The sequence below is a fragment of the Pinus tabuliformis genome, chromosome 1_2 (genome assembly GCF_031772625.1).
Source record: "Pinus tabuliformis cultivar Carrire ecotype Pingquan chromosome 1_2, CPIR1, whole genome shotgun sequence".
Taxonomy (NCBI): domain Eukaryota; kingdom Viridiplantae; phylum Streptophyta; class Pinopsida; order Pinales; family Pinaceae; genus Pinus; species Pinus tabuliformis.
In genome coordinates, this window is record NC_142298.1 from 762,269,782 (window position 1) to 762,283,305 (window position 13,524).

The following is a 13,524-nucleotide window of genomic DNA, read 5'->3' on the forward strand; positions in this document are numbered from 1 at the left end:
GAACTTGGTCTTAGAGCTTTGAGGCTCTCATGTATTTGGTTCTAGAGCATTTCATTATGTTAGTTGCATCCATATATTAGAGATCAACTTTGTTTCTTGCCTTTATAGGAGTGACATTTTTTTTGGCACTCCCACTTTGTTTTGCAACATATTATTGAACAGTCACATTGACCTTCGTTTGGTCATTTGTTGGACATTAATACACTTGTGACTTATCTCAATTGGAGGGGGGTGTTTTATCACCATATGGTTATTTATTTTTGCAGCATGACTTAAGATTCAAATTTCACATTCAATTAGGCATGCCTATTTTCATTTCCTTTATAACTTTTTTGACCTAAAATTTTGTAACCCATTTAGTTTTGAAACATTCAGGATATATGCTCTTGTGTGATACACAATGTCGGGCCTTGGAGATTAAACATGTAAATTCTTAGAAGGAAAGAGTGTGAATTACCCCTTAAGTATAGATATAATTTTGTTTGTAAGATTGAATAAAATGTCATCTACTAATAATGACCTTATCATGTTGGAATTCAACTAGGTTTTTTGTTGAGAAAATATTTTGGTTTGAAACATTGTGCAAATGTGCCTATGCTAATGGTGTTGTTTTGATATTCCAAATCTCTCTAGAGACAAAGTTCTTCACCGAATATGGTGAGGAAAACCAATACCATATACAAGAGGTTGTTATCAAGGGAAGCTATGGTGTAGTAAGTTCTCCGATTGATACTCATATTGGTGAGAAAGTGGCAATTAAGAAGATTAATGATGTATTTGAACATGTGTCTGATGCCACACGTATTTTGAGAGAAATCAAGCTCCTTAGACTGATTCACCATCTAGACATTGTTGAAATTAAGCACATTATGCTTCCTCTATCTCGATGGGAATTCAAAGATATATATGAGTCTATCTCTATGTTGTATTTGAGTCTATGGAGTCCGATCTTCACCAAGTTATTAAAGCAAATGATGATCTCACACCTGAACGCTATTAGTTCTTTCTGTATCAACTTCTTAGAGCCCTAAAGTACATTCATATAGGTTTGAAAATTTCCCCTGAAAGATATGCTTCCAGTCCTAGTAAAACAATTTTATTTGGGATTTTTTCTATTGGAAGTCTCATTGCTTTACTTGATGAAATGTTTTTATGGTTTTCTTACAGCAAATGTATTTCATCATGACTTGAAGCCAAAAAATATTTTGGCAAATGTTGACTTTAAATTGAAAATATGTGACTTTGCGCTTGCTCGTGTCTCCTTCAATGATGTTGCATTTGCAATTTTCTAGACGATAATTTCTCTCACCCTGGATTGCATGTGAATAGATACCTAGAATGGTGAAGAGAGGGATTCATTTTCTCTTCATGTGTAGAGTCTTTCTCTCAGTCTAGCTAATATTATTTGTTGGGGTGTTTTGTCTATAATATTTGATCTCCTTTATGATATGATCTCTCATTAGCATCTCAATTCTATCACTGAGGAGAGCATTGATGGTATTATATTTCGTATGAGAGCAACCAATTCTTAGGTGTGTGGAGTGCTTTGCATGGATTTTGGGCCAAACATATTAGTGTTTATCATCTTGTTGACTATCGTCTAATATAAGATGAGATCCTCTAGTCACTAAACATGCTAAATGATGCATATACTTTAGTCAACGTTAGAGAGGGCATTTAGGTTCTAAAAGTAGTGAAGTCTGACTATGGGGCGATAGTTAAAAGAAAATTGTTTACTTTTCTTTCCTTTTCCCCCCTTTTCACGAAATGTTGATATTGAGTGGACCTTGTTGCAGGATTATTTGGCAACCAGGTGGTATTGAGCCCCTGAACTTTGTGGTTCCTTCTTTACTAAGGCGAATATTTTGATTTATAGTTGAGTTGCATTTTTCATACTTGTCATTTGTTTTTTGTTTTTTAGTGCTTTACCCCATGCTTAAAGGGAAATTTTTCTAATGATAACTCTATATAAGATTAACATAATTTTGTTTGTACATTGTTTAAACTTTAAAGCAAAAAAGAGAATACATGTTGTTGGTTGTTAGTTGTTACAACTATCATGTTGGGACATTTCCTTATGAACTTAAAATGTCATTTTGTTTTTAGCTTCTACTTTATTAATATATACAGGTAAGTAGTACAATTTAGTTGAGGTAGAGGCCACTAAGAATCAGGCATACCACTCATAATGCAAGCCAAAAAAATAAGACTTTTCCATCTTTAACATTTTATGAGAACTCCAAGAAAATCCTAGTTTTGAAGATTCAAAAACTAACAGGGATGAAAGCATATAAAAGTAAATTGAGTCTTTAAGGTTTAAAACCTATCAATCATAAAAGTCCATAAAACTAACAAAAATGCAAGCCCATATACTGAGAGGTAAAATAATTTGATTCATAAAAATTGAGACAGTTCGGGCCCAAGGATAATTCCAATATCCTTCCTTGTTTTATATCACGCTGATTTTATTACATTCTACTAATTTGTTTACGTATATTATCACAAAAAGGGTTAGCTTTGAAGATGTTTATGACATGAAATTTTATAATTTTTCATATTCGAAGGTGATTATAATGAAAAATTACATTCCAGACCATTAGAGACAAAATATGCAAATTCGGTCTAAGTATATGCCATGTAAGGGTGGATATATCAAAATGGTACTGAGTGCAAATTGCAATACATATAAGAAAAAATACATAGATATCCACATTTTAAAACTTGATTGCACCCTTGATAAGTTCTAACCTTTCCTACTTTGACATCATTTAACATTTAGCAAGTTTTCTTAGATACGCTTGGGTATGCTTTCTAAGAGGATATTCGCTGAGAAGAGTACAATGACATTTTCTTGTGTAAAGAAGTTGTATTTCATGAAAATTGTGTCATGGTACACCACACTAGTCAATAGAGATCACGACTTGGCAGTGATATAAGAGTCATTGCCAAGACAAAATTCCATTTGGGAATGAGTCGAAATAATACCTAATCACCATCAACATTATGTGTTACAAACATCACTGAGATATGTCACTGGTGGCAGTTTTATGAGTATTCATGGAATTTTTCTATTGTCCATCTAGATGTTTCAGCCAGTAAGATAGTAATATCCCAGCCAACGTTTTTTGCTTGTTATGGCCTTGTTTCATTGCAAACAATGGTGTTTCAAACTATTGTTTTAAATTTTCAGATTCAGACTTGGAATTGCCACAAAATCTTATTCTTTACGAGTGAATAAAGTCTAGAATGAAGATAAAATGTTGTTGGTGTGATTCTTAGAATTTGCTGATGAAAAAAAGCAAATATATTTCTTAATTGTCCTAACATTAATGTTTTCTAAAAATGTTTTCTTAGAGATGTTATTGTATATCAATTCCACATATTTTAGCATAAACATTTCTTTTTAATGCATGGATCTATATTCGTTATAATTTATTGCTTTGATCATTTCTTATCATTTCGAATGACATTAATATGTTTTTCCTTGTTAGAATTATGGAAATAATTCTATGCCTATCACTTAAGTTCTTGGTGTTATATTTATGTTGTAGTACACTCCTGCCATTGATATTTGGAGCATAGGATGCATATTTGCTGAAATGTTTATAGGAAAGCCATTGTTTCCTGGGAAGAGCGTTGTACATCAACTGGATATAACCACTCATTTGCTTGGAACTCAGTCACCATAAACACTTTTTAGGGTTGACCATTTCTTCTTGCTAATCACATTTGCAATAATGAAGAATATTAGTGGATTTATCTAAAGAGCTACACAAACATTCTGAACAATCCATAATTAAAATACACAACTAATTATATCAATTATGAGATTAATAATCAACACACAAACTGTTCAACTAATTAGCATAGAATTTTCAGAAAACATGAGTGGAGATGACTTACCTATAGCGACGATATTCCTTACTTTTGATTTTGGAGTTGAACGCTATTTGAATCATGCTAATGGCAAAAAAGTTTTGGGGACGAATCTCCACTCATAGGCTCAACTGCACATAATCTTTCTACAATTGGCCACCCCTGACCCCTCAATCAATATATTACTGCTAGGGAATCCTTTGTCTCACAACACTTTTCTTCCAATGGAAGAAATGAATCATCTCATCCCCCTCATCGTCCATTAAATAGAACAAACAATTCCAAAAATGGAAAGGGACCTGCATCCACACATTGCATGTGTCAACATGCTAACTTTTATTTCTTTATTTTAAGTTTTACTTAATACAATATTTCTCTTAATTTAACTTTCTTATTTTATTTTGTTTTTAAAACTTTTTGTTAACTTTACTTATTTTCATAGTTATATATATATATATATATATATATATATATATATATAGAACTCTAGTTTATTATTTACTATTATTACATTCTCTTCATTATTTATTATTTATTTACTATGATTATATTTCCTTCATTATTTATTATTTATGTACTATTGTTATATTTTCCTTATTATTTATTCACTTGTATATTAATATTATTTTATTTTACTTATTTATTATTATTATTACGAGGCATTACACATTCCTCATGCACGTTTGACTTGTTAGTGTGACTCGTTAATGACATTTTAGTGATAATGGATTCAAAAATAATATTATTCTCGTGGTAGCTGTTACATCCCATGAAAGCCCATGTGATACATGTTTTACTTCCGGCAAGTTGTGAAGAAATAATAGATGTAAACAATTTAGATGTCTAAATTTTGCTTTTTATTTTCCTTTATAACTCTTCTTGAATAATTTATCTTTATGAAAATTTCAAACTCACAATGAGAAGGCCAGGATATACTTACGTAACGTGCGGAAAAGGCATCCAACACCCTTCTTATAGAAGTTCCCAAATGTAGATCCACTTGCCCTTCATATGCTTGAGTGTATGCTTGCGTTTGATCCAAAAGACCGACCTACAGTAGAGGAGGTAAGAAAATATAGAGTTTGAAGACAAAATATTGAATGTTACTTCTATTAGGGGAGTTGTTGTTTGATCTTCAATTATAATGCTAGCTTAGGGAAGTGGTTTGCAACTTAGTTATTATTGTTGCGCATATTTTTAGGCATTAGTTGATCCATATTTTAATGGTTTGACAAAAATTGAGCGTGAACCTTCAACACAGCCTACTTCAAAGTTCGAGTTTGAGTTTCAAAGGAGAATATTAACAAAGGATGATGTGAGAGAGCTTATATATTGAGAGGTAAATAGACAATTAAAATGCTATTGTTGCTTATAATTAAAATGCCACCGTGGCTTAATTGTCTTATTCTCTTGATTTACTTGGGAAAAATCTAAAACTTTATGATGACTATCACTTTGCTTTTCCTGTTTTTCAGATCTTGGACAGATTTTAGAGTGTCATCTTAAGATGCTACAGGAGTATCTATGTGGTGCCAACAATGCCAACTTTATGTATCCAAGGTTTGCCCATGAATATCCTAATTTCATTGTTCATTTTAATGATTTTGGTCCTTATTTCTTAGTTACTTTGTGAAGTTACGTTTACTGAACAAACTCAACCAAGTATATAACAAGTCTAATATGCAGCCTTGCTATTTAGTACCTCCCTCTTATGCAAAAATAATTGATAGGAGAAGTTATTGTAACTAGGATAAAAAGAATAATTGTAACTAGTTGATCTTTAATTTATATCAGGTAATCATTTTCTTCTCCACATCATGTGAACACTAATTAAATACATAACATCACATTTTTTGATGGGGAAGGAGGGAGATATTGATACATTTCCTAATTATGAAAACACTTAGTACTAATACTAATAATGGTTAGTACTGAAATTGTTGAATTTATTCATTCTGCTAATTTTTTTGCTTTGAACCTCTTGTTAGAACATATTGGAAGTTGGAAGTTGGAGTATTATTAGTTGTCAAATTGATTTTGACAAAGAAAATAATTTTTTAGATTTCAGAAGTCTAAGAAGCAAATCTTGAAAGTAGATATATCTAATTGCCATGAATAAATATTTGATGCAGTAAAATCTAGATAAACAAAACATCGTTACAAAAACTTCTTTCAGTTCAAAGCCATTTGAAATTATATTTTTAACAAGAATTCTGAAAATAAAAGATATAGTGAATGGTACTATCTAATTTGTGATTTACATCTTAAGGAAATACCTAATTCCTCTGAAATCTAAGTGCATAAAAAATCACAAATATAGAAATAAGAAAGCAGATAGTGATATGTTGTTGCACAAGTTCCAGAAATTATAATGAACATATATTTTTTGGTTTTGGGATTCCCTACCTTTGTGGGAGATTTAACGTTTTTTTTTTTTTTTTTGCAGATTTGCAGAAAATTATAAAATCAACTTATAGGTGCGAGTCCTTGTCTTGTATGTTAGTTATATGATGGGAGTACCATACGTAATAGAAATTTTTATTGGGTTATGCAAAAGATGCCCCTTTATTGAGAGAATTTCATTGAGTTGAGGGGTGGACTTATTGTCCAACCTTCGTACATCTACCATCACTAGATGCATGCTTTCCACATTCCCCTTAAGCCATTTATGAGTGGGTTGCTAATTAGGCCATCTTTAGGCAGTTGATACTGCGAAGCATTTCATTTTATCCGCCTCTAGTATGAGATCCAAGAGTTATTTCATTATCTATTTCAAGAGTCACAGACACTTTCTAGTTTCTTTAGATACCATGACCAATGTTGATTGTCTCTTTACATGTAGGGGGCCATCACAGTCTAGTTCAATATTTGTGGCCGCTCCCTAGATCAACATCCTGTTTCGGAGAATCTATTCCTTCCCGTGTTCTTGTCTACTACTGAATTTCTCATCTCTTTAGATCTACCACTGTGAACTATAATGCATGCCTTAATATTTTTTTTGGATAAGAACAAAGATTACAGGTTTTGTGTAAACATTACACTGTAGAGGAAGTTCAACAGTAAGGAATTTCATTCGACAAGATAGACTATTACAAGTAGATACAAGGGAAAGCCCTTGTGAATCACTATTGAGTGATTACCAAAGAAGGTCCTTACTACTTGTTGTGGGAGATTTAACGTTTAGTTTATTTTTTTTGTAGATTTGCAGAAAATTATAAAATCAACTTATAGGTGTGAGTCCTTGTCTTGTATGTTAGTTATACGATGGGAGTACCATACGTAATAGAAATTTTTATTGGGTTATGAAAGAGATGCCCCTTTATTGAGAGAATTTCATTAGGTTGAGGGGTGGACTTATTGTCCAACCTTCATACATCTACCATCACTAGATGCATGCTTTCCACATTCCCCTCGAGCCATTTCTGAGTGGGTTGCTAATTGGGCCATCTTTAGGCAGTTGATATTGCGGAGCATTTCATTTTATCTGCCTCTAGTATGAGATCCAAGAGTTATTTCATTGTCTATTTCAAGAGTCGCAGACACTTTCTAGTTTCTTTAGATACCATGACCAATGTTGATTGTCTCTTTACATGTAGGGGGCCATCATAGTCTAGTTCAATATTTGTGGCCACTCCCTAGACCAAAATCCTGTTTCGGAGAATCTATTCCTTCTCGTGTTCTTGTCTACTACTGAATTTCTCATCTCTTTAGATCTACCACTGTGAACTATAATACATGCCTTAGTATTTTTTTTGGATAAGCACAAAGATTATAGGTTTTGTGTAAACATTACACTATAGAGGAAGTTCAAAAGTAAGAAATTTCATTCAACAAGATAGACTATTACAAGTAGATACAAGGGAAAGCCCTTGTGAGTCACTATTGAGTGATTACCAAGGAAGGTCCTTACTACTTGTTGTGGGAGATTTAATGTTTAGTTTATTTTTTTTGCAGATTTGCAGAAAATTATAAAATCAACTTATAGGTGCCAGTCCTTGTCTTGTATGTTAGTTATACGATGGGAGTACCATACGTAATATAAATTTTTATTGGGTTATGCAAAAGATGCCCCTTTATTGAGAGAATTTCATTGAGTTGAGGGGTGGACTTATTGTCCAACCTTCATACATCTACCATCACTAGATGCATGCTTTCCACATTCCCTTGAGCCATTTTTGAGTGGGTTGCTAATTGGGCCATCTTTAGGCAGTTGATATTGCGAAGCATTTCATTTTATTTGCCTCTAGTATGATATCCAAGAGTTATTTCATTGTCTATTTCAAGAGTCGCAGACACTTTCTAGTTTCTTCAGATACCATGACCAATGTTGATCGTCTATTTACATGTAGGGGGCCATCACAATCTAGTTCAATATTTGTGGCCACTTCCTAGACCAACATCCTGTTTCGGAGAATCTATTCCTTCCTGTGTTCTTGTCTACTACTGAATTTATCATCTCTTTAGATCTACCACTGTGAACTATAATACATGCCTTAGTATTTTTTTTTGGATAAGCACAAAGATTACAGGTTTTGTGTAAACATTACATTGTAGAGGAAGTTCAACAGTAAGGAATTTCATTCAACAAGATAGACTATTACAAGTAGATACAAGGGAAAGCCCTTGTGAATCACTATTGAGTGATTACCAAGGAAGGTCCTTACTACTTCTTGTTGATTTTATTATTGCCAAAGTTGCACTTTGGAGCACTTTGCTGCTTCCCACGGTTATCAAGAAGGATTAAATTGTTGAGATTTTATTCAGCCTTCAATGAATAATTACTTCAGTGTTGAGGAGCTAAATTAATTATTTAATTGGAACGTATGACTTGATATAAGGTTGCGATACTACTTTATTTATTAAACCCCAAAACATGAAAACTAGAAATAGAGTTGCAAAATCTTTGTTTCAATGTGACAAGATCCCAATTTTTATATTTAATCAAACTATGGAGTTGAGAATGCAACTACTGAAGATCTCCACTAAATTGGGAACTATATGTTTGGGTTCTAAGGCATGGCTCTGAAAAGTTAGAATATTAAAACAAGTCTCCACAATGTGATGCTTTACTTAGAAATAATAATCATAGAGTTTTTTCTAAGCTCCTTATTAAAATATTAAAGAAAATGAATTTAATAGGCCATGCTTATTGTAAATGTTTTTCTATCTCTATTTGATGGATTACCAAAATGGACTTGCTTTTCCCTATTATAACTACTCCACCTTCCCTTTCTGGTTTATCGAGGCCAGATCCCCCCTTAAGGGTAGTGGCATGTGATATGATCCACTATTATTTGTCATGCTAATTCTAGGTTAGGTTTTAGTGAAAACCAGAATTAGTAGATATCCATTTTGTATGTAAGTGTTCTCAAAATTTTGTGTCTCTTTTAATTTAAAAATTGCATGTTGAATTTTATCAACACGGATTTGGAAGTTTATAAGATTTAGGAATCTATTATATCTAAATATGATCATCTCCTTAATAATTTTCAAATATTTTCTGGCAAAGACTATAATTACTAATATCCTTATTATTTTTAATGTTCCTTCCCTAAGGTATGGACATGTTGGTAATTTTTGGTCATGTAATGCCTTTAAAATCCACTATGAAGTTTTTCAAGTTGTTCTAACTTTCTCTGCCTGTTTTTCTTGTTTCTTTTGCCTTCTGAAGCTCATAGTTGTCTTATAATTAACTCTCTTATGACAATTTCAATTATCATAGAACCATATATTATTCTAGGTTGATTTTGTGTTGCATAATCTTGTTTACATTTGTAGCTAATTGATTGGGAAGGAGGTGGGTATTTGACGTCAAATTCATCAATGCCACGAGGAGAGATAGTTATTGGTGGTCCCTAAGAACAAAGAGAAAACTAATGAGTATTATAAGGTGATTGAACATCGGGGCTTAACTTATTTGAAAATAATAATAATTATATAGATGGTTTAAACTCCTACACTGTTTTTTGTTGGAGAAGGTGGATGAGAGAGGAATGCAATGGTTCTATATTGGTTTCTCTGGACTCTAAGGATCATGGAATATTGGGGCATGTTACCCACCAACATATATGGATGACCATAGGAGAAATTTTTTCTTTTATGATGCAATTTTCTAGCCAACTGTCATATATTATTTATTATATGTTGTCTTTTTCTTTTCATTTCTTTTCACAAGTTATCTACAACTTCAGATTTTCAACATGTTACTTAGGTGGCATGAGTGTTCCTAAGCTTTTCCTAAAGGTTGAATACTAAGTTCCTAAGGTATTTTTTTCTATGGTGATGTTTTATTTGCTTTGTTACTATCGCCCAACTAAAGAAAACTTGTTTGAGTTTCTTGCTTTTATAGGGAAAAATGGCATTGGCATTAATAATGTTGTGATATATATCGTATAAATCCTTTATAGTCTATTTTAGTTTATATTCCAATGTTCATTGTCTTTCATTTCTTATACTCTGCATTGTATCTTATTTCATTTTCAGCGGAGGAACTCAGTATTTATGGTAAGAAGTAGGAATTAAAAAAGAGAAGAACAATAACACTGGAGCGACAAATGCAAAGAGAGAGAGAAAAGATAACCAGTCTAGTAATATCCCAAATCCAATATCCGGCATGAGACACACACATACAAACTAATGGTCAAGTCTTTAGAGTTGGTGAATTCACATGCAATGCCTTGGCAACACAATTATAATGTTTTGAAGTGATGAAACAATATTTCATTTGTGAATTGTAGTCCAACCAATATTGAGTTGGAAACTCCTATTGTAATACTTGACATTTCAAATAATATAATTATCTGGTTGAAATTATTTATAGTTGTACTTGATATTATTTAGTTTTATAATTAACATATGTAACTTTACGTTTTCATATAAGATGAACATGCATATTGTATGACATTTTTTTTTTTTAATTGCAAATTCGTACTAATTTATGTTGATTAATAATAAACACATAAAATCAATCGAAAACTATTAAATTAGTAGTTTATATTGATTAATGATGAGCACAAATAAAATGAATATAAAACGACTAAATTAGTCGCTTATAATGATTATTAATGAAAGTAAATGAAATGAATATAAACTACTAAATTAATTGTTTATATAATGAATATGAAACTACCAAAAAGAGATAAATGACTACTGTAAAAGATAAATTTGTGATTATAAATGACAACTAAAATTTGCATATATATATATATATATATATATATGACTATTAGTAAATAATTTACAATATCTTATAACACTACCAAAATATAGTCATATTTCTTTGGTCATTAACTGGTTCCAAACGATGATTAAAATTTGCATATATATGACTATTAGTAGCTAATTTATAGTATCTTATAATGCAATTAGCATTTTGGTCCTATTTATTTGGTCATTAATTGTCATTAATTAATGACTAAATTAATGAATAAATATACTACCAGATGATAAATTGAGAGAACCAATTAATGATTAAGCTAAATACGACTAAAAATTTGTTGCGTTATAAGATATTGTAAATTAACCACTATTGGTCATCGACTTAAAAATTGTCATTTATATGCAAATTTTAGTTGTTTTTTAGTAATTAGTTAGCCATTCTGTACTAGTGTCTCCTTTATGGAACTTAGATCTTATGAGCATATGAAACCTTGCAAATCCTATCAAACCTTCACACAACCATGCTGTGATACCAAATTTGATCCAAAAAACAAAAGTGCAGGTATTACTAAACAAGCCATAATGTAGCCCGATTGGTTGGGCATTGGTTTCATGGACAAGAGGTCAGTGGTTCGAATCTTGCGGAGGCTGGTTCGCCAAAAAATTTTGGTGTGAAAATCGAGACCACTTGGTGGCCTTTCATAGGGCAACGTGGCACCCTATGATTGGACCATGTGGTAGCCTATGATTAGATCACCTCAATAACCTATTGCTGATGTCAGCGCTACATGCCCTTATGTGATTGGCTTGTCTTTCCATCCATACCACCAACCATCGATGACCACATCAGTATACGAACTACCATGTCAACATCCGTACCCTGCATAGTCAACCCTACAAGTTTACTATTTTTACTGTTTGACCAAAACTTTAGAACACCATAACTTTCTCATATGGTGTCAGATTGACGCGATTTAAGCATTGTTGGAATCAATGCTATGAGATTTATGACTTGGCGTTGGTTTCAGGAGAATTTGATTTTTGAGCATTTTCTGGATCCCCTGGATCACAAGGAAACACATGAAGCAATTGACTAAGAGACAGCATACTAGCAAGCCTAAATCTCATCAACATCCTTTTGTCAGTAGTAGATATGAAGTTTTGAAGTCTCGAGTTGCTGAAGTTATGGGTGATGAGGCCCAATATGACTAATCATTCCTACATCAAGTGTCTCCAATGAATATTAATTCATCTATTGAGGAAAAGCCTTCATCCAAGGAAACTGACAAAACCCTATTATAGAAAAGAAAGAAGGAGAAGTTGGAATGGAGGATGAGGAGGAAACATAACCCCTCTTATTCTCCCTCTTATTCAGATGTGCTAAAAAATAATATGTGTTCTTCCCCTCCTTTAACTAGAAGTAGGAATAATCGAAACAATAAAGCCCCAAAATTTGGTGGCGAAAACTCTCTTGCCTCCTGTTGTAGCGGCTACAACCACCCTCCAAAATTTTGCCTTAGATTTGCTTTGGAGCCTCCCTATCAACCATCCTTAGTAGCATGTTTTGCACTGTCAAGTACATTGGCTTCATTGATTTCATAGTAGCTTTCCAGCCTGTGCATGTTAGTTTTCTTCACTCCCCTCACAGGCTGCCATTTTGGACTTAGGCTAGTTGCTGGCTGAGCATCTCCCTAAGAAAATTGTGCAATTCTAGAGGGGAACTAGCCTTCCCCCCCAGAAATTGTGCAAATCTGCTGGACAGACTGTTGAGCTAAAAAATTGCGCAGAACAGTCATACAAGCTTCCTTGGAAAAACTGCTTAATCTGGCCCAACATTGTAGCTCAGCCCAGAAATTATGCAAATCTGTTGGCTAGACTGCTGGGCTCAAAAATTGCACAATACAATCAGACAGTTTTCCTTGGGAAAATTACGCAATCTGGCCCAACACTGCAGCTCAGCCCAGAAATTGCGCAATTTTGGGCAACAGTCACCTGCTCCTCCCAAAAATTGCGCAATCGCTCTGGGACAGCTAACCTAGTTCCTCTCAGAAATTGCGCAAATCCCTCTCTTAGTCAAACATGGGTTTCTCTTTCCAAAATAGCAAAAGGCAGCATGCAAAAGGCATCCCTAGATCTAGGGATCTATTCTTAGCAGCTGGAGGTTGCATGAAAAGCTCATTTTAGAAACATATCGCAAAGTGTCACTTTGTCCTAGATTTTTGGCATGCACGTCATAACCTCAGTCTTATCAAAACTTATGAACTAGATGTTGCAGAGCTCATTCCTCACATCGACCTTGCAACTCTAACATCCCACATCGCATCCAAGAGTCTTCGACACTTTTAGCTTAGTTATTTCAGGGTAAGTCTACTTCTCATGTCTTACATTGCGTTTATGTCACTTTTTGTGTTTCTCCTTATGTAGGTGTTGTTTACTTGATTCCAATGAGTGTTTGTTGTCGTTTTGATGTATGTTAGATTGTAGAAGCAT

General features: G+C 33.1%; 1 pseudogene; it reads left to right on the forward strand.

Annotated features, from left to right (window-relative positions):
- The first annotated feature begins 515 nt into the window (after positions 1-515).
- LOC149208053 (mitogen-activated protein kinase 9-like) overlaps positions 516-13,524 on the forward strand; it is a 33,995-nt pseudogene continuing 20,986 nt past the window's right edge.